The sequence below is a fragment of the Macaca mulatta genome, chromosome 7 (genome assembly GCF_049350105.2).
Source record: "Macaca mulatta isolate MMU2019108-1 chromosome 7, T2T-MMU8v2.0, whole genome shotgun sequence".
Classification (NCBI taxonomy): domain Eukaryota; kingdom Metazoa; phylum Chordata; class Mammalia; order Primates; family Cercopithecidae; genus Macaca; species Macaca mulatta.
In genome coordinates this window covers 80,983,827-81,008,171 of record NC_133412.1, presented here as the reverse complement: position 1 = coordinate 81,008,171, position 24,345 = coordinate 80,983,827, and the positions used below count along the sequence as shown (strand labels likewise).

Here is a 24,345-nt window from a genome sequence, read left to right as displayed (position 1 = left end):
ACATGTACACACACAGGCCCCCCTGCTCAGGATCTGTTCAGGCCTGTGGCTGGTTTGCTGGCAGTGTCTTCCCCAACCCCTGCTATTACCACCCAGGACCATCAGAGCATGCCCTGCCCCGCCCCACCCCACCCCTCCTAGAGGCACAGGCGCCCCCAACACAGGCCCTACAGAGCTCATGCCCCAAAGGCCACACGGGCTCCCTCACCTGATGGGCCATCCACAAGAGGCTAAACCACCCCCAAACTCACATTCCTGTTCTGTGCCTTTGCCCGGAATGTTCCTTTTGCCTGGAATACCACTCCCCATTCTCTGCTCCCAATGGCCTGTGCTCTTCAGAGCCCGGCCCAAACACTGCCTCCTCCCATGAGGCCTTCCTGATGCCAGATCTGCTGGCTTGCCGTGGGCCCCAAGCTCCAGACATGCAGACCAGAAGGGTCCCCGAAATGAGCAGTGTAGGAGAGTAAGGCCAAGAGCGGGCAAGAACTGGCCTGAGGTCACAGGGCATGTCAGTGAGCTCGCTGCAGGGCCCTTGGCTGCTCTGTGGGGTTCCTGGGTGGGCAGAAGCCCTTGACAGACCCTCCTAGTCCTGGTCTGGGCTCCGAGAAGAGAGCGGGATACATGGGGGTCTGAGGCGCAGTGGCCTGTCTCCACGGCCAGCTATCCCCAAAGTTCAGGACCCGTGATGCCCTCCCAGGGAACTGACTGCAATGCAGATTCTTGGGCTTCACTTCAGAGATTCTGTAGGACTGAGTGGGGTCCAGGAATCTGCATGCTCAGCCACGCCATGGACACGAGTGGACACGACCTCTAGAGGCACACACAACTCCCAGGAGGATGGGTATACAGCAGGCTCCCCAAAAACTCTTGGGAACACAACATATACAGGAGCACATCTGAGACACGTGCACACACACAATCTGGGACCACCACAGCCACAGCCCAAGTCACATGTGTACCTGGCATGAAGGCTGGGCGGGAGGCCCTCTACCTGGTCCACTACCCCACTCACCACCTCCAGCTCCTCACCTCCACCTGGTCTCTTCTGATCTCAGCTGCCTCTCCCTGGAAGATGTAGATCTTCTTGTGCCAGGCCAGCTTCAGTGGGGCTAGTGGGCCCTCTAGGGGAACAGTCACTTGTAGTGTGGCATCTGTGTGCACTGGCCCTGCTTCCATTGAGAAGGCCAGGGTGTTGCGGGGTCTGAGGCTGCCATTGTGGCCGTAGAGAATGGCCCCATGCAGCAAGTACTGCTGGGAGACGACTGTGGCTGGCTGAGTGGCCCGGAGCAATTGTCCCTAGCGAGGACACTCTGTGACGTGGTAGTGGATCTCATCCCCACTGTGGATGTCGAGGTTGGTGTCCAGGGGGAGCTCGGCCGTGTTGATGGTACCCTGGCCTCCTTGAGGGATCATGAGGCCGGAACCACTGGCCACAGAGAGGTAGGGCTCCAAGGCCTGCACCTCCAGCAGAGTGGTGGCCTGGTGCTGCCCATCAGACGCCTGCAGCTGGATCCAGCGTGGTCAGCCCCAGTGTGCAAACAGGACTCACCTCTTCCTGAGGTCCCTCACGGATGAAGCAGTAGATGGGCTGCATGGGCTCATCCACAGCCATGATACTGCCAAAGAGGAGGTCTTTGCGGGTCAGCACCAGCTGGGCATCAGCAAAGCCCGAATCAGCACTGCTGAAGGCCACGTCGACTGTAGTCAGCAGCCGCCACCTACCCCGGGCCACATGGAAGACGTGGCTGATGATCTGCATAGGGGCGTGGTCATTCACGGGCTGGATGGCCACTTGGAAGACACCCCGTACCTCCTCCCAGGCCATGTCACCACTGCTCTCATCCTGGCGGGTAGCAACAAATGGGGTATCACCTTCTGTGACCTCAGAATCATCATGCTGGTAGACCAGCCAGCCACACAACAGGTCTCCATTAGTGAAGGATGTCACCATAGTGGTCTTGTCCTGTGTCCCATGCCAAGTCAACCTCCCATGGCGGGGGCCGCTCCATGACCTCATAGAGGTAACCGGCACTGTTGAGACTCTGGAAGAGCTGGTCAGTAGAGAGGACACCCTCATCATCCTCAGGCACCACGAGGACATTGGTGAGGACAGGCATGTCTGGGTCACCGCCAGTATGGATGGAGAAGGTACAGAGCAGGGAGAAATATGGTGGAGCCGTGACACAGAAACAGAAGGTGTCCTCCACTGCCACTGAGGTGCGTGCCGTGGCCCCACAGGTCACCTGGCCAGCCTGTACATCATCCTGGGTGAAGCCCTGGCCGCCTGACAGCCTCGTGCCCTGTAGTTGAAGGCTGCCTTTCCTGGGAGCCTGAACCACCTCATAGTGGAAGGTTGGAGGGCTTGGGCCTGCCTCCTCCAGAGTGGCCTCCAGGTGGGCTGTGATGAGGGTGTCCTGCTGGGTGTCCTGAGTGTGCAGTGGCTCCAGCTGTAGCATCCACACTGTGGCTCTCTGGATGGTCACTGGGAAGGACAGATTGCTCAGGATTTCCCAGCCCACCTGCACCTCCAGATCCAGGCTCTCCACGGTGTCCTCGATGTGGTGCTGTGGGTCGGTGCTCAGCTACCTCACGTGGCCCTACTCCACGTCCGGCTGGTGGAATGCCTGTGTGGCCCACCACTCAGCACCCTCCACCCCACTAGCCCCCTGCTTCTGCAGCTCCCTGAACTGCAGGGCTCCCGCGATGCGGAACAGCACGCTCACATCCCGCCACACGGCGCTCCACCGACAGGTTGGTGGGCAAGATGGGCATGGCAGAGCCCTGGGCCAGGCACAGTCCTGTGCTGTGGTGGATCTGTATGAACAGCTGGACAGCCACCACCTTCAGCGTGGCTGAGGGCGGGGTGGCCTGCAGTCCATCGCTGATCCAGAAAATCAAGTGCTGTGCAGGGCCACCGCGGTGGTCATAGACTAGGCTGCCGGCCTCCAACTCCCAGCAGGAGAACTCGGTCACCGGCTCCCCAGGCTGCTCCACGGTCTCAGTGCTCCACGGGGAGGCCAGAGGGGGCGCCAAGGAGCTAGAAGGCGAGGCCCTCACAGGCAGAGTCCGGGTCATAGGCCTGGAAAACCTCAGGCCCCAGTGGCTTCTGCATGTGTTCCAGGAACACCATGAGGCTGCCACGTGGAAAGATGATGCCTCGTGGGTCACTGACAGGGTGAACCTGGAAGGGCAGAAGGTCATTTTGGCCCCTCTGTAGGGATGAGGGCATGGCACCAGAGCCGTCACTGACACCTCTAGCACCAGCTGGTCAGAGGTGTCCTCAGGGCCATCGTGGATGAAGCAGGCCTTGTGGTTCACCATGTCCAGGAGGGTGAACATTTTTCATGCCTGGGCACCCGGGATGTCCAGTTCAACCTCACCCTAGCATGCCCCTCAGGTCACGCTGAACAGCACCTGGGATGTGCGCAGCTCAGCCTCCATCAGGGCCAGCATGGGTTGCACGTGCTGCCACTCAAGCCAGGCTGTGCCACCCTCAGCCACCACCAGTGGGCAGATAGTCAACAGCTGGGTGAAATTAGCAGACAGGATGCAGCCCTAGCTCAGGCACTCATGGCTCAGCTAGCTCCATGGCCAGCCAAGTCTTGGGGGCCAGCATGGAGAAAGCTTCATAATGGTCACAGGCATCATCCTCATACTCCTCCACCTCCTCCAGCCTTCAGCCAGCCGCCATGTTGTGCGTCAACAAGGCTTCCCGCAGTCCCTGCCTCTGGCCATTGACACTGAGGTCTTCCATGCAGCCATCCCAGCAGTGAGGCATTGGCGGCTCCTCGTGTCAGGTCTGGGCGGTATTCCTGGAGGAGACAAGAGGCCTCTGCAACCAGCCCCCAAAGGAGGAGACTGCCACGTGGCTCCAGGTAGCTGAGGACTCCTCAGTTCAAAGTACATGTGGGGTACTGGTCCATGGAGATTTCCAGCTGGTGAATGTTGATGTGGACACTGACCTTGTGGGGCTGCCTGTCAGCCACAGGCACACTGCTGAGGAGCAATGCAGTACCCTGGCCCTTCTCGACCATGGCCCACAGGTGGCCCTCAAATATGTCCACATGGATGAAGTCCCCATGCGGGTCCCCTGCCTGGAAGGCCAAGGGTGCCTGCTGGCTCTGTGTGGTGAGTGTCAACTCCAGGGTTCCTTCATCCTGAGTGCCCCAGGCAGGGACGGCAGCTAAAGAGTGGGGCCCAGAGAAGCCCAGTGCCACATCCTCACTGGCAGAAAACTCTTCAGCACAGCCCTCACGCACCTCGGGGGTCAGAGGCCGGAGGAGGCTGCAGCCATTGAGGGTGGCTGCATAGGGGCAATCTCTCAGGGGATAGCTGGGTCCCCTCAGGTAGGGCAGGCCAAGGCTCCCAATGCTCCCAACGAAGAGCCCACAGGGGACTTCTACGGGGCTCCCAGGACTGCAGAGGAGGCGTTGAGAAACCCATCAACTGACACTGTGGCCCAGCCCTCTGAGACAGTCAGCACTGTAGTGTGGGGCACGAAGTCGCTCAGCAGCATTTCTACTGGGGTCTGCAGCCTCAGCTCCTCCTGGCCCAGGACAAGTCTGACCTGAGGAGAGACGGGGAATGGGAGATGGGGAGCAGCACTTTGAATCCATCATTTCCCTTATAAAACGCACAGTGGGTTCCCCACAGTTGGGGCCCCAGAGCAGAAAACCTAGGACAAGGGCCTCTGGTGCCACTCCTCTTGCCTTCCTGCCATCTCTTTATTCATCCTCCAAACACTCACCAAAGGAAACTCTGGGCCAGGCCTGAATGGGCTCTGGGGACCCTGATGTGAATCAGATGTGCTCCTTGCCCACAAGGAACTGACATATAGCAGGAAACCCAACCTGTATTTTTAAATTCTCCTTCTCTTTCCTTGAGTGAGAGGTGCCAGAAATACTGTCTTGGAATCTAGATTTCACCCCTGGAATAAAGGGTAACTAAGAATCCCTTGATCAGTCCCCCTAAGTTTGGCAAAGTTTTTCAAGGTCACTGAGGGAAGCCAGGCTAACTGTTCAGGGATAGAGAGCCCAGGCAGATGCTCTGTGTTCGGAAAGAAAAGCTCCCTGACCTGTGGTGGAGGGAGATCTCAGGGACAGATCAAGGACATAGTTCTGTCACCATGACAATGACATCAGAAATGGCTCTGGTATGGTGCTCCCAGATGCTAGAACAGGTGGTGGCAGAGTATGGGAACTGCAAAACCAGAACAATAAGAGCCATGATCTTGGAGTCCTGGTACGGTGCATCTCTGTAGGGGTGTGGCATCACTGTACCCGCAGAGCTCAGCAGCCATCAGTGCCAGACTGTACCACATTAGTGTTCAACAGTGACACCATGTGGCAGTGAGCAGCAATGACAGCAGCAGACTGACCAAGCCCTAGTTCTCTTCTCACTGGGGTGTGGAAGGAGATGGTTGCCCCAAATTTGACTTTTTGGTTTTTTCTTTCTAAAATAGAGACGGGGTCTCATTGTGTGACTCAGACCAGTCTTGAACTCCTAGGCTCAAGTGATCTTCCCACCTTGGCCTGCCAAAGTCGTGGGATTATGGGCATGAGTCACTGTACCCAGCCTGCCCCAAATTTGGACTAAGACCCTGGGTTCTTAAACTCTTCATGGTATGGGGGAAGACTCAAGAAGGAGCCACAAAACTCCTTGATAATAAAGCTTGTGGTGTCTTGAAGGATGAAATGGAAAAATGAAGCTGAGGCAGTACTGGTGCTGTTACTGTCGTGGACAGACAGTGGTAGTGCAGAGAAATTGGTGCAGTGCCACAGGGATGCACAGGGGTCATGGGGGCTCAGGAGGGGGCCTCACCCAGGAGGAGGGGACGCTCACTCTGAAACTTCAAGGAGAGGCTAGAGTTAGGCAGGTGCAGGGAATGAGTGAGGCACGCACCTGGCAGAAGCAGTGTAGTGACTAAAGGCCTGGCAGCAAGTGACCATAAGATGGCCAGGAACTGAAGGCAGTTCAGTGCAGTCAGAGCACAAATGGCCAGGGAGGGCTTGTGGTGGGAAACATGGTTGGAGGGAGCTGGTGGGCAGAGCCAGTTCAGGAAGGATTTACCATTTCTGGGCTGCTGCTGCCCATCCCATGGTGAAGAACTTGAGACCCCAAGATAAAAGTGACTTACACAAGGTCACACAGCCAGCTGGGGTTCAAAGCTAGAGAAGGAATCTCACCCCCATCCCAGGGGGATGTCACTCACCTGCAGGCGTCCGGAGTAGAGCTGCAGCAGGAGGTGGTCAGCTGGGCCTGCTGCCAGGAGAAGGAAGGCTTCAGGTTGGGAGGTGGAGAACTGCAGCTGTAGGTCTATGTCGGTCAGAGCCGTGGCCACGGACACCTCCAGGTGGTTCTCACCGAAGAAGGAAGCTGTGTGAGAGAGGGAGCTCTGGTCAAGGCTCAGATTCTTGCCTGGAGGAGGCGAGGTGCCATAGAGAGGGATGGGTGGGTTGCAGAAAGGGGTTCATGCTGGTGCACCCTCATGGTTCTGCTATATGGTGCTGCCTCTGAGCACTGCCCAGATCCCAGCATTTCCTTGGTCCTGGCACCAGAAGGCACAGCCTCACCTTGTGTCCAGTCCAGACCTTGACTTTGCAGGAGGTCAGACCCAGAAATTCCCAGCAACTCAGGTCTCCTCCTTAGAGATTCCTGGAGCCAGAGGCCTCCGCCAGCTCTGACTCACCTCCCCTGGGCCCCAGAGGAGTCTCCCTCCCAGGTCTGGCTCCCTGACCCAGCCCAAAGGGAAACATCACTGGCCTGATCACCTGGCTTGGTGGCTCAGCCCCGAGGAATGGAGTTTCTGGAGAATCACCCCCAGTCCAGACTGATTCCTGCTGATATTCCTTCTCCTAAGTGCCCTTGTGCTTGGGCTCCTGTGCAGCACCTGCCGTGCCATGCCCTGCCTCCATGGATTGGCTGGGGCCATGGCTGGGATCTGGGGATGGTTTCAGTGGAGCCCACCTATCCCCGCTCCTCTATCAGGTCATTCTTTCAGCTGCCATTGAGGGTGGGGGCGGGAGCTTATTGGCCTCAGTTTGCCAAGGAGCAAAGGCTCTGAGGCCAGATGGGGACCATATGCAGTGTCAAACCAAAGTGGGCCCACACTTCCTCCATTAACCCTGCTACTGCTTTCTGCTGGAGAGCTATTCACAGTCGCTGCTGAGCAGCCAGATCCAGCCCCATTGTTTCCACCATGGCCAAAGAACCAGGAATGAGAACAGCTGAGCTCCCAACTGCCCCAGGCCACCACTCAGGCTGAGGCTGAAGACAGGGCCTAGGAGGGGCTGAGGGTCTGCAGGGCAGGCCAGAGAAGGCCTCACCAGGCAGAAGGCCATGTCTGGGGTTGCCTGGGGTTAGTGGTTCCCATGCAAGGCCTGTTCTGTCCCACACTGGGACTCCTCCTCTTTTGAGTTGCTGCTTCCTCCAGGCAGCTTCCCCAAATCAGCCTCCCTGACTTCCAACCTGCTGCCATAATTTCTGGTCTATGCCTTTTGTGGTGATAAGAGCCAAATACAACTTTGACTTTGCCTGCAGATGTCCAGGGCTAGGGGGCAGAAAAACACAGGTTAAAAACCGTGATTCATCCCTGTTGAGTTTCCCTCAAACCCCAAGAACAAGCACAGGCTGATGGCCTTGATAGGGTGATCCAGTACTGGCCTCACATGTGCTGGTCCCTGGCCAGCCTGAGCCAGCTGTCATCTGTTCCAGGAAGTAGCTTCAGCCATTGGAAGAGTTGGAGATTTCTACGCCCTAAGGGCAGCCAGCCCCCCCTGGAGAGATGTCCAGGAAAGATCCCGTAAGAGCCCCTCGGGCTGAGTTAAATCCCCTGTAGTTATCCCCTCCTCCTGCCGGTGGGCACTGCTGGCAACATCACCGTGTCTGGGAAGCTAAGGGAATCAAGTAAGCCCCGCAGAACAGCGCGGCAGGCTCAGCAGGCACAGCACAGCTTGGTGCCAGCAAGAGACAGACCAGGGAACTGCAGGTGGCGGCCACCTACTGGGGTGCCTTATCTGCAAAGACATTGATTCCTCAGAGCGAAACACAGCACACTAAAGGGAGGGAGGCCATAGCACAAGGGGTGGGGGCACATGGCCCTGCAGGATGGAGCCACCACCGTCACTGGCTGGAATAGCTCACAGCAGCTGCCAGGAGCCAACTGTTGCATTTTCAGGAATTTTGAGAGCCAGGTGAGACTGCCCACAGTGGGTATATTTATACCAGGCAAAGAGGCAAATACTGAAAATCAGGGTTCCCTCTCCCCAAGAAAGCCCACTGCTAAACATTTACCTACCCAGCACCCACGGGGAAGGGGACACATCTCCCTGTGCCTACCCACCTGTGCTAGTCAGGGTTCCCTAGAGGGATAGAATAAGAGATACATAGATATAGGTATAGATATAGATAGATATATAGATAGATAGAAAGGGGAGCTTATTAAATATTAACTTACACAATCACACAGTCCCACAATAGGCTGTCTGCAAGTTTGAGGAGCAAGAAGAGCCAGTCCGAGTCTCAAAACTCAAGAACTTGGAGTCCGATGTTAGAGGGCAGGAAGCATCCAGCAGGGGAGAAAGATGTAGGCTGGGAGGCTGCTCCAGTCTTGCCTTTTCACATTTTTCTGCCTGCTTTATATTCACTGGCAGCTCATTAGATGGTGCCCACCAGTATTAAGGGTGGGTTTGCCTTCCCCAGCCCACTGACTCAAATGTTAGTCTCCTTTTACAACACCCTCACAGACACACCCAAGGGATCAATACTTTGCAGCCTTCAACCCAATCAAGTTGACACTCAGTATTAACCATCACACCACCCTTGCACTAAAGGTATATGTACACCCACTAGGGCATGGTCAACGTCAGGAATCTGGGCCAAACAGGAACTGAAGGAGACGGTTGGCTGTAACCACTGAACCATCTGTCTGCAGCCCCCTCCCAGCAGAAGAGAGAAGAGCCTGTTTGGCCAGAGTGGAACGGTGGCAAGAAACAGAGGTACTTTCCAGAGCGCTGAGGTCTGAATGGGTCCACTGAGGGGCTGGGCCCTGCTGCTTCCTGTGGGGCTGAGCGGGAGGGGCTCACAGAGGCTGCCTTGTGCTGCTGGATTGCATAGCCAGTCAGGACCCCACACCAAGAGGCCTCTGAGGCCTTGCTGGCCAGGGCTTTGGAAACTGGCAGCGCCGCTTCCCCCACCTTCTGATCTCCTTTGTCTGCCCCTCTTACACTCTCTTGAGGGGCTGCAGTTGCAAGAACCCAGAATCTCTGTCTTGGAGGTAGTGAGGGGCGGGGGCAGTTGAAGAGGGGCTTTGAATGGAGAGGGTCTGCAGGATAAAGATTTAATAAGCTAGGAGTCAATCCAGAAGACTTCCTGGAGGAGGTGATGGTGGTGTAGAGTCACAGAGAGGGAGGAATAGGCAGTCTCAGAGGACAGCAGCAAGTCCAAGTGAGAGACTGGCAGAGGTATACAGGACCCCACTGGGTGGGGTGAGGAGGGTTTCTGCTCCCTCACCCCCTAGAGCCTCTGGCTTATCACAGGATAAGAGCCAGCTAAGCTCCAGGGCTTTCCAGGAAAAGTGTCACTTGGAAAGGGTGTGACCTTTTCACCGCTCCCAACAGCACCCTAGAAATGGTTTGGCCTTTCCCCTCCCGAGTTCCACAGAGAACACAGCCAGCAGAGGACACATTATCTGTCATCCAGAAATGGATCTGATTCTCAATCAAGGGACAGCAGGACTGGTAGAGACTGTCAGGCCACACGGCTGCCTGCACAGCACCCCCATGCTTGGTGAGGGGTGAGGGGGATGGCGGGGGCTGGCTGTCCACAGGCCAGACATGACAGGGAGGCTCACCAGAGGTGGCGCACTTTGGAGGGACAAAGTCAGGGGAGAGCTTCCTCTTGCTGGGCCACAAGACTCCACAAGGACAGCACAGTGACTGATTCCCAGCACTAGAGGCGAGGCAATCGGCCACGTGTAGGTGTATATCTGTGTGTGTGTGTGTGTGTGTGTGTGTGTGTGTGTGTGTGTGTGTATTTATTTATTTAGATGGAGTCTTGCTCTGTCCCCCAGGCTGGAGTGCAGTGGCGCGATCTCGGTTCACTGAAACCTCTGACTCCTGGGTTCAAGCAATGCTCCTGCCCCAGCCTGCCAAGTAGCTGGGACTACAAGCACCCACCACCACTGCCGGCTGCTTTTTGTATTTTTAGTAGAGATGAGGTTTCACCATATTGGCGAGGCTGGTCTCAAACTCCTGACCTTGTGATCTGCCTGCCTCGGCCTCCCAAAGTGCTAGGATTACAGGCGTGAGCCACAGCACCTGGCTATTTATAGAATATGACCTCAACTATTTAAACATATCTGTAAGGGTATATGTACTTTGATAACAAAAAAAAAAAAAATACATACTGATAGAAACTAGCCATCATGTCAACAGTAGTTATATTAGGTAGAGAAATTATGTGAGATTTTAATTTTTTTATATTTTACTACTGATCGCAATAATGGTTCTTTATAAGTTTTATAATCAAGAAAACAAAGGTTTCTAAAGTTTTTGCAAAATGGGAAGTTATATTTCTTTATATACTAAAGACAAAAACAAAACTTCCTATTTGAATACCTTTGACTTTTACTGCAGACTTACAGACCCCTGAAAGAAAAGGCAATTCCCTCCCACTAGTTCTGGTGTCATTCTCCCATCTCTGCCTTCACTTCCACCTTGGTCTTTTTTCTACTTCCCACCTTGGCTACTGGTCGCTACCCAAAACGCTTGGTTGGCTTAATGGTTAGAATTCAGGGAAAAAGAGACCCTGAATTCCTAATCTAAACTAAGGTTATACATGTGGGAAATAATAAAGAGAAACCAGGTAGTAAATAAGATTTGGAGGACTTAAAATACCCAGACTTTAATTCCTCTAAGATTATAGTTATTAATCATGCTTTTATATCATATTATCACTTAACATTTAATTTGTAAATATAATGTTCATGAGGAAAAGAGAAAATAGCTTGGCTTTTTTCCTCACCGAATTGTTGTTCTTAGTATCTTCTAGATATTACAGAACTGATGTCAGATTTGGCTCATCAGAGTCCACAAATCATATTGGTGAAGAAGATGAATAGGATTCCTGTTCAGCACAGAGACACCTGTGTTAAACGTTTACATACAGACTAACCCAAATATGCAATTAAACCACACCACTAAATGGCAAGACGACCATGGATTTAAACAAAATGTATCAGGGGGAAAAGGTAACACATTAAAACCCATATGAGGCGCTGGACTTCTCAGACAGCCATTCTCCTTGCACAGCACTGTCTGCTGCTACAGCTCATAGAAGTCAACAATTTTCTTCAACACTGGTAGGCAGCCTCTAAATGGGCCCGATCACCCTCACCTCCTGCCATTCACACCTTTGTAAAATTCCCATCCCTGGACCTAGTGACTCACTTCTACCAAGGAGTATACAGCAAAAGTAATAACATCACTTCTGAGGTGAGGCTACAAGGAGACTATGATGCCTGCCTTGGTCACCCTTCTCCTGCTCTCTCCATTGCTCCCTCTGATGGAAGCCAGTTGCCATGTGATGAGGTGCCCTATGGAGAGGCCCACATGGCAAGGTATTGTAAAAAGCCTCTGACCAGTAGCCATCTAGAAAAGGAGGCCCAGTCCAACAGCCTCTGAGATGAATCCTGCCAACGTGAGCTCGGAGGTGGATTATCTCCCTATCCTGCCTTGGGATGATCCAGCCACCTCCAACACCTTCACTGCCTGGTGAGAGGCCAAGCCAGTGAATCCAAGGTAAACTGCAGAGACTCCTGACCCACAGAAACTGTGACATAACATTTATTGTTTTAAGCTGCTAAATGTGTTACAGAGCAATAGATAAGTAATTCAAACACCATAAAATTCTAACATTTTATTCTATCACATGAACCAAGTAATACCAATAAATGCCATTACTATACATAATATTTTTGGAATACAATTACATGTGATTTTTTTAAACAGCTAATGAACTAAGCATCATGTGCTTTCACCCACTAACAAACATTCCCTCTGTTACGTTGTACTGTTTTCTATTATAAATTGGGGAAAAGCCATTATTATTATCTATTAGCTTCAGAATAACTAGGTTCAAGTCATGGAAAACAATTTTGCACAAACAACTTTTAAGAAAAACAAGATGGGCCAGGCACAGTGGCTCACTCCTGTAATCTCAGCACTTTGGGAGGCCAAGGCGGGCGGTAACGAGGTTAAGAGATAGAGACCATCCTGGGTAACAGGATGAAACCCTGTATCTACTAAAACAAAAAACAAAAAAATTAGCCAGGCATGGTGGTGGGTGCCTGCAGTCCCAGCTACTCGGGAGGCTGAGGCAGGGGAATGGCGTGAAGCCAGGAGGCAGAGCATGCAGTGAGCCGAGGTCGCGCCACTGCACTCCAGCCTGGTGACAGAGCGAGACTCCATCTCAAAAAAGAAAGAAAGAAAAAGAAAAACCAGATGGCTGGGCATGGTGCCTCATGCCTGCAATCCTGGCACCTTGGGAGGCCAAGGCGGGTGGACCACAAGGTCAGATCGAGACCATCCTGGCCAACATGGTGAAACTCCGTCTCTACTAAAATTTAAAAAAATAATAGCCAGGTGTGGTGGCGCACGCTGTAGTTTCAGCTACTCAGGAGGCTGAGGCAGGGGAATCACTTGAACCCGGGAGGCAGATGAGATGTGCCACTGCACTCCAGCCTGGCGATGGACAGAGCAAGATTCTGTCTCAAAAATAAATAAATAAAATCAAAAGAAAAAGAAAAAAAAAAGTTGTATTGAAGGAGACCATCATTAACAGTATCTCTCTTCAATAATGATTTATTTTACTATTATCATTCCTCTCATTCCTCTCTTACTATGTTCCAAATCTCTCTACAGGCTAAAAGAAAGCCTTCAGAATTAATCCTATTCTTTTTTTTCTTTTTTTGGTTTTTTTTGAGACCGAGTTTCGCTCTTGCTGCCCAGGCTGGAGTGCAGTGGCACAATCTCAGCTCACCACAACCTGCACCTCCCAGGTTCAAGCAATTCTCCTGCCTCAGCCTTCCTGAGTAGCCATCACGCCCGGCTAATTTTGCATTTTTAGGAGAGACGGGGTTTCTCCATGTTGGTCAGGCCGGTCTAGAACTCCCAGTCTCAGACGATCCGCCCACCTCGGCCTCCCAAAGTGTTGGGATTACAGGCGCGAGCCACCGTGCCCAGCCAATCCTACTCTTAAAGAACACCACTTACTGAGTATTGCATTTTCTTCTATAAATTCTTCAGCATACACTGAGAATACACCATATGGACCATTTTTACGCTTTTAATTTTGGGGCTTTTTTATTTTGGCTAACGAAATTGCAATTAGATTTAGGACCTCATTCTGTTAGGTTAGTATTTGTCTAGTAAACTTCAGCATAAGCAAAATAAAATACGTATTGTTGCTCTGGACTGAAACCCCTCAAAACCATATTTTAAAAATTACAAAAAAAAATTAACTGAAATCAAGTTTTTAAAACCCTTGAAGATGAAAACATACAATATATACTAGGTCTAAGTACCTATTTCAGTGGTTCCCAAAGCGCGGCCCTCAGACCCCCAGGTCCAAACTATTGTGACAGGAGTAACAACATGGTGACACTAGCTGTAAGCATGCAAATACAATGGTGGGTAAAAATACTGGTACTTTAGCACAAACAAAGGCAGTAACACCAAACTACTAGTAGTCATGGTATTCTTCACCATGCACAGGAAATGTTTAAAAAGGAAGGGCGGGTGGGGCAGGGTGGCTCACGCCTGTAATCCCAGTGCTTCGGAAGGCTGAGACAGATGGATTACCTGAGGTTAGGAGTTTGAGGCCAGCTTGGCCAACATGGTGAAACCCCATCTCTACTAAAAATACAAAAATTAGCTCGTTGTGGTGGTACGTGCCTGTAGTTCCAGCTACTTGGGAGGCTGAGGCAGGAGAATCACTTGAACCTGGGAGGCAGAGGTTGCCTTGAGCTGAAATCGCACCTATGTAACTCCAGACTGGGCAACAGAGCAAAACTCCATCTCCAAAAAGAAAAAGAAAAAGGAAGAGCAACAAAAGGTCAGTTTCATTTAAGAACATCTATGATAAGGTTGGGAATTTTGGCTCATGTCTATAATTCCAGCACTTTGGAAGGCCCAGGCAGGGGGATCACTTGAGCCCAGGAGATCAAGACCTGCCTGGGCAGCCTGGTGAAACCCCATCTCCACAAAAAATACAAAAATTAGCTGAACACAGTGGCTGCATGCCTGTAGTCCCACATACTTGGAAAGCTGAGGCAGGAGGATTGATTGAGCCCAGAAAGTTGAGGCTGCAGTGAGCTGTGATCACACTACTGCACTTCAGCCTGGGTGACAGAACAAGGCCCTGTCTCAAAAATTAAAATAAAAAAAAATGTTTATGATGACGCAGTGAATATTTTACTGCACTTTAATCCTTGAATATATCTTCTTAATATTTCAAATGATGAAATGGGAAGTATACACGAGCATTCCTACAGGCTGCCTGAGAAAAAAACCTTTGAGTGACTAAGTCATGAAGAGAATTAACCACTTTAATGGAAAACCATTTTTACTTGAAAGGATGACTGGCAAACAATGTTATTTCAACTTGAGTTTCTGGCAGACATTTTCTAAAAAATCAGATTCTGTCATTTCAAGGAAAACAGACAGGCCATAATAAAATTCAATAATAAAATTGCTAATAAAATTCAAGCTTTTGAACAAAAAAATAGAATTTTAGAAAACTTATATCCACCATCGCTTTCCAAAAGTATTCTGATGAGATTGATGTTGGTACTGATTAATGTATTTTGATACTGTACAATCAATTGTATCAACATGTAGATCTCAGTGAACCATTTTTTTTACAAATGACCAATGCATGATGTTATAATATCATGCAAGGGTGAAAGATCCAAAGTTCAAGAAAAACCAAGTTTCGATGGAGTATCAAAAAAGAAGCCTAGGCAACATGGCAAAACCCTGTCTCTACAAAAAAAAAATACAAAAAGTTAGCCAGGTGTGGTGGTACACACCTGTAGTCCCAACTACTCTGGAGGCTGAGGTGGGAGGATCACCCAAGTCCCCGGAGACTCAGGCTGCAGTGAGCCATGATCACACCACTGCATTCTAGCCTGGGCGACAGGGCAAGACTCCATCTCAAAAATATATACACATACATCCACAATGATCTAAAATGGTTATCTGTATGAGATTGGCCTTTGTTCACATTTTTTCAAGGAAATATCACACAAGAAATTGAACGCAGACACAAATGGCATATCAAACATCAAAGAAATTTGCAAAAGATGCAAGACTGTACTACTTTGGGTTTAGAAATTTTCTTTTCATAAAAGCATTTATAACAATATGTGGTGAGCTTTTAAAGAATATTTTAAATATTTCTGATTTAATTTCTAGTGATAAATAACAATAGATATGCCCTACATAAACCAAAGCTCCTTGGGCCCTCAATATATTTTTAAGAGTGTAAAGGAATCCTGACCCCAAAACTTTGAGAACTGCTGCCTTCCCTTCCAGTTTCCTTCCTTCTCTAGAATTTCTTCCTTGGAAGAAGCATCCCTCTACCATTCTATATTAACTTACAGAGTTCCATTGAGGCCAGTTTTGCTACCTCCCTCCCATCTTTCCACCTCTCTCTCAACACAAAACCTGAGCAAAGGACTCTACCAGCCCACCCCATTTCCAGTGATTAGTTGCCAGGTGGGCTAAGCCAAGCAAATCTGGGTTTTCCCTGAGACTAGACCTCTCTTTTTGGGAGCTCTGGAATCACAGGGACAAGGCTGGCCACCTTGGGGCAGTCAGAATTCATCCTGCCTAATCAGGGAGAGTTCAGACAAGTTTCTAGAAAGCCAAACTACTTTCTGGAAAGTCAAAGATAATTATATTTTTTGCCATGACTGTAAGAATGCCCATTTCATTGCACACTTTCTAACATTTTTACCAATCTGATAAATAAAAGCTGGTACTGAGAAGGAAAAAAGGCTGGGCACAGAGGCTCACGCCTGTAATCCCAACACTTTAGGAGGCTGAGGTGGGAAAATCACCTGAAGTCAGGAGTTTGAGACCAGCCTGGCCAACATGGTGAAACCCTGTCTCTACTAAAAATACAAAAATTAGGCCGGGCGCGGTGGCTCAAGCCTGTAATCCCAGCATTTTGGGAGGCCAAGATGGGCGGATCACGAGGTCAGGAAATCGAGACCATCCTGGCTAACACAGTGAAACCCCGTCTACTAAAAAGAATACAAAAAACTAGCCGGGCGAGGTGGCGGGCACCTGTAGTCCCAGCTACTTGGGAGGCTGAGGCAGGAGAATGGCGTGAACCCGGGAGGTGGAGCTTGCAGTGAGCCCAGATCGCGCCACTGCACTCCAGCCTGGGCGACAGAACGAGACTCTGTCTCCAAAAAAAAAAAAAAAAAAAAAAATTAGCCAGGCATGGTGGCACGTGCCTGTAATCCCAGCTACTTGGGAGGCCGAGGCAGGAGAATCACTTGAACCCAAGAGGCGGAGGTTGCAGTAAGCTGTGATCACGCCATTGCACTCCAGCCTGGGAGACAAGAACAAGACTTCATCTCAAAAAAAAAAAAGGGAAAAAAAAGTTCCCATACAATATAATTTCTTCCATCTCTGGAAACAAATTCAGCAATGAGAATTGAAAGTCACCATGTGGAAGGTTTCAAGGATGTAGGTCTACCTATTGATGTCTAAAGCATTAGTTAAGTTAGAAAAAACTACGCACACACACGCGCACGCACACACATGCACACGCACACACACACATACCCCTATGTATCAGTACCAGGAAACATGACTGACTACATGGTACAGTCATCCAACAGAAAGCACACAATAACTGAAGCCAATGTAGAGAAGTTATGACGTGGATCTACAATATTGTTGAGTGAAAAAGCAGATTACAAACAAAAATCTGATTTTTAAGGGAGAGGAAACATACACAAGCATAGGAGAAAAGAGATGAGCAGATGACTTGGAAAGATACAAATTTCTAATAGTGGCACCTTCTGAGTGGTAGAATTATATAGGTAATATTTTCTAGTTTTGCCTAAAAAATTGCTAAATTTCTTAAGAAGGTTTTGCTTTCCATATTATAAAATAGCTATCACCCCAGGAAATGTAACCTTCAGCACAAACTCTACATAGTGTTCAAAATTTGTTCAGTTTAAGAGTCAACCTATCTTGAAAGACATTTAAAATGATGACCAATATTTAAACCTATGCATTAATATTTTTCAATCACATGCTTTAAATTTTGTAATTTTGATAAGGTTAAGCTTTAGATCCATCTTGAAAAGATAAGTGTTTTATTTGTCTTTAAAATATGACCTACAATATGCCAGCTTTCAAACAGTGAATGGTGCTCAAAAATCGCAATATAAATTCAGGCAGTGTTCCTTACATAGGATGTGTAATTGCTTCTAATACTGCTCTTTTTCACCGGTTATGAAAACAGAACAATTATCTAAGCATCTAATTATTCAGGTCCTTTGTTTCTCCTCCATTCTATTAGTTTTATAGTAATTTTAAGGCCTGTGAGGATGAAGTTGTCTGTGACAGTTACCACAAAGGTTACTATAAGCAGACAAATTTCAAATAAGTTTATCACTGCTACCATCCCCACCATAAAACTGTCTCAATCAAGGGCAACACAATTCAAGGTTAGCAAGGCAACCTCTTTACCTGTCACTGTTTAAGAAAAGGATTTTTTGGTCTTATTTAGAAGTAACTTTCTGTATCTATTTTTCTCCATAAATCCACTGAGATCAATGTGTGGCTCTATCTCGAGCATCAGCAAGCAAAACTGCCTGCTAGAATGTTCAGTTTTTGTATCTTTCCAAATATAGGACACAGCTATCTTCAGGGATTTCGTATTATCTGAAAACTGATGCACAAACTTCTTGAAAGTTCAGAGATAAAGCAGTTGTGATTCTTCTGAAGGCTGGTTATGGGACACATTACTTTCAAACTTTGCTGTTCAATAAATGTGGGGTGGAGAAGCAAGTAAACTGACAGAATTTCCATATAAAATTCTAAGTGCTCTGACAACAAAATCAACTTAAAATACAGACACACACACACACGTTTTTCCCTGCTAACCATTTTACAACTAAACAACCAAGTTGCTGACCCAGAGCCCACAAAAGGAGGGTCAAAGTTCTAACACTTGGTAAAATAAAAATGCATACATACCTGTGTGAGCTAAAAAAAAAAAAAGCTTGAGTATTCAAAGACAGACAGCAATTACAGCTACTGAGAACATCATTGGAAGCAAACTGAGGCAGAGAAAACCAACATGCTGAAGAGGATTTGAACCACCTAAGCTGCAGAAACCCGCTGGATGGTTTCCTAGGTTCCGAGCTGGCATTATCTTTCAGAACGATCTTCTAGAAGAGATCACATAACACTGTTACAAAGGATCTGAAGAAAGGGACCCTGGCTTCATCACTCTGGCTCTCCAGTCATGCTTTACATTTGGCAGTGACTATCTCCAGTCAACTCAATTCCCTACCCCTCAACTAGCTGACATTTATTAAATACTGCCCTTTATCAAGTCTAAGTAAGTTTAACCGCACCCCCCACACTAAGAAAAAAATCAAGATACTAAGGGATATACTATTCACAAAAGGGAAACATGTATCTTCTTCATATATATGTTTCTTTCAAGGAAGGGTACAAAAATGGGGATAAGGGAGGATAGACAACCACCATGAATTTGACCCTATATTATTAATCAGTCAGATAAATGAAAACGATTCCTCGGAACTGAAATTGATATGGCTCTGATGACTGGAGAAACATCGGGGTCCTCTGGCTCACATCAGTTAAACAACTTGGACGCAGAGGAGTGGTTTTAAGGAGCAGAAAGTTTAATAGGCAAGAAAGAAGAAAGGCTTCCCCTTGTACAGAGAAAGCAGGGCTCCGAACAGAGAAAAAGCCCCGTGTGCGGCAGAAAAGTACTTGGTTATATTGGGAGGCTGGAGGAGGTGGTGTCTGATTTGCATAGGGCCCAGGGAATTGGTTTGACCAGGCATGTCATTCATGTAGCCCAAGAAAAACGTGGCCCTCCCACTCTAGCCTTTTAATTTGCAAATGTAGGTCACCATATTGTCCTGCACACAGGGTCTTCTGGAGGTGTCACCTTGAGGCGGTGACTTGAAGAAGAGGGCGGGAATTTTCATGTTGAATGGACTCAGTTTCCAAGTGCTGACATTTGCATATTAAAGCTTGGCAGCCTGGAGTCCCAGCTACTCAAGAGTCCAGCTGAGGCAGGAGATGCAACTGTACCTGGGAGGAGGAGGTTGCAGTGAGCCGAGATCACATCACTGCACTAAAGCCTGGTCGACACAGTGAGACTCCGTTTCCAAAAAAAAAAGAAAAGAAAAGAAATGTTTCGGGAGTTGTTTCTATTAAAAGGGAAAGCCTTACTGAGGACTCCTTTCCCTCTCTATCTGCCTAATATAATTTCTGAATAACTCCTCTATAATAAAGTACCACTTAGGTGCTTCATATGACAGTTCTGATATTTCCCAATGCTCCTCCACAAATTAAATTTGGAAAGGTAATCCGTCCCAGGAGGGCAAACCAAAGAAAAAGTCCTAGGCTCCTGAGTCAAGGTTTGTTTATTTCCTTTCTACAGGTTTGACTGGACTACTTTTTAATCACAGTAAAAATGACAAAAATGCAAGATGAAGTTAACAGCATACATTTATTTCCCATGAAAAGCTGTTATAAAGCATTCTCAAAATAAAGTGTTATTCAGCCACAAATGACATCATCACTTTTTTATTCATAGGGCACAGTATCATTGCCAAAGAGTTTTCCTCTATATGTTCTCTTGCAGGGCAAAAAATATTATCTATTTTATACAGAAACACAGTAAAAAAAGTGATTTACTTAAGGTCCTAACTACTAAATAAAAGCTAAACTATTCACTTCCTCCTAGATTCAGAGAGAGCTCCAACATTTTCTAAAATTTAGTATCTTGTCATTGGGGTAGGCACTCTTTGGCAAAAATGAATAGACATTTAATTAGTCAACCAAAAAAAAAACTTATTAGGTACAGTAAGTTCTTCAAAAGCTTAACTTGTTCAAATTCCTTGTTCTTTGTTCCTAAGAACAATTTCCCTGTACCTTCTCGCCCCTACTTACCTGCTTAGTTATCTGCTCAGTTACCTGCCTTGTAAACAACTCTTCCCATCAGTCTCAACCTATAACTCACATTCCCTCTCCCTTCCTTATCAGGGAAAATACTCGCGATAGCAAATCAGGTCCGATTAGATCGTGAGGTCCGACCCCAGTCCATGGGGGAATGACACAGAAGTAGGGACTGTGTTAGGGATTAAAACCCCTGCTCTAGAGAGAACCCACTCGATGTGCTCTTGCAATTGTGACTAACCCAAGCAGCACTCTTTTGCAGAAGTTGTCTTGCTGAGAAAACCGTTTTTGCCTGAGTGCTGGTTCTTCCTTGTGGCACTGATCATTTGTTTCTAACAATCTGGGGGCTTGTCCGGGATTCCCATTCTCCTCTAGGGAAAGGGTCTCTGGTCAACTCTAGTGAGGAGAGGCGTCCCACTGCCTCATTGAGGTGGCCTCATGGTGAGTGATCAGGACTCACCCAGTGTGACGAATACACCCAGACTCCCAGCAATGTGGAAAGGAACAGACCAACAACTTAGAGAAAAGGATCCTCACATACCACGGAGACCAGGTAACCATGTGCACACACCAAAGTAAGAAACTTCACAAAAGCAACAAAATATTTCCTTGGTGGTTGGGATATCTTGGAGATTGAAAGTGTGTGTTGAAATTCACAACTGAGTGAGAAGCAAGTGTTCAGTCCAGATCTGCGGTTCTGTCCTCACATTATACTGCTTAAGGTGGCCCTTCCGTAAAGCAGTCTGGGTCAGGGGTTTCTACTGAACCCGCCATTGCTAAGAGGAACCCAATGTTCCCACAAGGGAAGCAGCCAGGGAAGGACAAAGTGAAAGGAGAAAAGTGCAAGAAACCTCCAGCAGGGGGGCTGAGCCTCTAGGAAAGGAAAGGAAAGGTGACAAATCTCCAGTAGGGGAGGCTGAGCCACACACAAACCTCTGGTAACTGGGAAGGCAAGAAATTTCTAACAGGAGAAATGGAGCCTCACCCCAAACCCTTTTTAAGATGGGAAATACCCCAAGTAAGGTAGGGGATAAAAAGAATAAAGCTAGCAACACTAACATTCCTCCTGATACTCCCCTAGGGCTTATGCTAAAATACTGGAAAGAGAATGAAAGGACTAAATACAACAAAAAGCAGCCAATGATAAAATATTGTTGTTTCATTTGGACTCAGGAACCAATCCTCAAGCCCTCAGTCTTGTGGCCAAAGTTTGGGTCAGATGAGGATTGGATTTGTCAGCTTTTAATAGGACATGCTAATGACAAGAGCACATAGTCTATTTCCAGGAGGAAACAGACTATTCTCCATGTTGGTGACAAGGACCTGTCCTTCTTTACCCTCTAAAGATTGGAGGGAGCAAGTCAGAAATTAACTCCCCTGAGAAAGATAAGGTCCATATTCCTAGACAGCTCACCAACACATGGAACCTCCTCTACCACCTTCCCCCGTCCAATACCCCTAACCCTAACCTCCCTCCCCCTCAAGTAGAGGCAGTTGTCATAGACCCTTCTCCTACCCACATCATTCCCCCTACTTATAACCCTGCCTCTTGGGAATTGTCCCAAGAGCCTGCTCACTGCCAGCCTAAGTACCCTTTCCTGAAAGGACTTCAACATGAGATAGAGCAATGTAAAAAAGGCTATTCAGGACTTCCCCTTCCCCTCTAACTTGGAAGAATCAGCTCCATCTCTCTTCCCCTTAAGAGAGGTATCCCTAGGAGGAGAAGCCAGCATTGGCTTTGTAAATGCTCCTTTAACCAGCTCAGAAGTCCGAAACCTAAAAACAGAGCTCAAGCCACACTATTAGACGACTCATATGGAGTAGCAGATCAAATTAACCAATTTCTAGAACCACAGTTATATACTTGGGCTGAGTTAATGTCCATCCTAGGCATCCTCCTCTCAGGGGAAGAAAGAAGCATGATCCGTAGAGTTGCTATGGTAGCCTGGGAACATGAACACCCTCCTGGCAAAAAAGTTCATGCAGCAGATCAAAAATTCCCCAACCAAGACCCCGGTGGGACAACAGTAATGCAGCTCACCGAGAGGATATGCAAGAACTTAGGGAAATGATTAAAAAAAAAAAAAAATGGGATTCGGGAGTCAGTACTCCAAACGCAAAATCTTACTCGAGCATTCGACATACAACAAAGGAAAGATGAAGGGCCTATGGAATTTTTACACAGATTGAAAGAACAAATGAGAAAATACACTGACCAAGATTTAGAAGATCATCTAGGGTAGGGAATGTTAAAGCTTCATTTCATTACTAACAGCCAGATATCACAAGGAAATTACAAAAATAGAACACTGGAAGGACCGTCCCATGAACGAACTTTCTCAGAGAAGCTCAGAAAGTGTGTGTAAGGAGGAACAAGGAGAAGCAAAGACAAAAAATGAAAATTATGTTATCCACCTTCCAACAGGGGGCCCCAAAGGATAAACACACCGGTATTACTCTCCGTTGCCAGGAGACCCATACACTCCCAAACAAAGCCTCCCGAGAGCCAAAACCTATAAAGATCCTAGGCCCCCACTTCCTAAGCCATATGAAGAACATAAGGAGGCAAAGCCAAGAAACACAAAAATAGAGAGAGGAGACAGAATGAATGCTTCAATTGTGAGAAAGTAGGCCACTTCAAGAGGTACTGTCACGAATTAAAACCAGAAAGAGAAGTTGTCCCACTTATGACCTTTGAGGAGGAATGGGGGGTTAGGGGCTCTGTCTCTTTTACCTTGAATCCCACCAAGAGCCCTTGATAAATTTAGAGGTGGGACCCAAATCTGAACTTATGACCTTTTTAGTAGACTCAGGAGCAACCGCTCCTCTGTCTGTTACCTTCCCCTACAATATAGCCTGATCCTCAAAGGAACTTGTAGTCTCAGGGGTAAAAGGAGAGGGAATCAAAGTAAAAAGTTTAGAAGAAACAGAAATTAGATGTAAAAACCGCTCAGCTAATGTTGAATTTTTGTTAATTCCAGAGGCAGGAACTACTCTATTCGGAAGAGACTTAATGTTAAAATTAGGTATAGGTTTACATGTTGGCTCAGAAGGATTCTACACTTCATTAAACCTGCTCATCACTGCAGACAAAACATACATTCATCCTGATGTTTGAGCAAGGGAAGGAAATTGGGGAAAACTCCTAAATCCTCCTATACATATAAAGTTAAAAAATCCTGGAGAAATAGTAAGAAGAAAGCAATATCCCATTCCTTTAGAAGGCAGAATAGGCCTAAAATCTGTCATTGAAAGCCTCATCAAGGGTGGGCTCCTTGAACCCTGTATGTCCCCTTATAACACCCCAATACTGCCTGTGAAGAAACCAGGTAGGTCATATCAACTAGCGTTAAGACCTCTGGGCCATGACCCAGACAGTCCAGACTACCCACCCTCTTGTCCCTAATCCTTAAACCATTCTCAGTAAAATTCCATATGAACATCAATGGTTTACAGTAATAGATTTAAAAGATGCCTTTTGCCAGGCGCGGTGGCTCAAGCCTGTAATCCCAGCACTTTGGGAGGCCGAGACGGCCGGATCACGAGGTCAGGAGATCGAGACCATCCTGGCTAACATGGTGAAACCCCGTCTCTACTAAAAAATACAAAAAACTAGCCGAGCGAGGTGGCGGGCGCCTGTAGTCCCAGTTACTCGGGAGGCTGAGGCAGGAGAATGGCATGAACCCGGGAGGCGGAGCTTGCTGTGAGCTGAGATCCGGCCACTGAACTCCAGCCTGGGCAACGGAGCAAGACTCCATCTCAAAAAAAAAAAAAAAAAAAAAAGATGCCTTTTGAGCATGTTCCTTGGCTGAGGACAGCTGAGACATTTCTGCTTTTGAATGGGAAGATCCCCATTCTGGATGAAAGCAACAGTATCGATAGACAGTTCTACCCCAAGGCTTCACAGATTCCCCTAATCTTTTTGGTCAAATTCTGGAACAAGTGTTAGAACAAGTTTATATCAAAATGTGTATGTCTGCTCTAGTACGTAGATGACCTATTAATATCTCGTTAGGCTATAGAAAAGGTATCTGCTTTCTCCATCCATATCCTTAACCATTTGCAAGGAGACGGGCTATGGGTTTCAAAGGAAAAGCTT

General features: G+C 48.0%; 1 pseudogene across 1 annotated transcript in view; it reads right to left on the bottom strand.

Moving 5' to 3' along the window:
- The window catches only part of LOC100427042 (chondroitin sulfate proteoglycan 4-like), a 62,534-nt pseudogene that overhangs the window by 17,214 nt on the left and 20,975 nt on the right, over positions 1–24,345 (bottom strand). The window contains exons 3-4 of the transcript XR_013395417.1: positions 6,212–6,375; positions 1,030–4,567 (exon numbers count right to left, since the gene is read on the bottom strand). The product of XR_013395417.1 is annotated as a chondroitin sulfate proteoglycan 4-like (transcript). The remainder of the gene's footprint in view (positions 1–1,029; positions 4,568–6,211; positions 6,376–24,345) is intronic.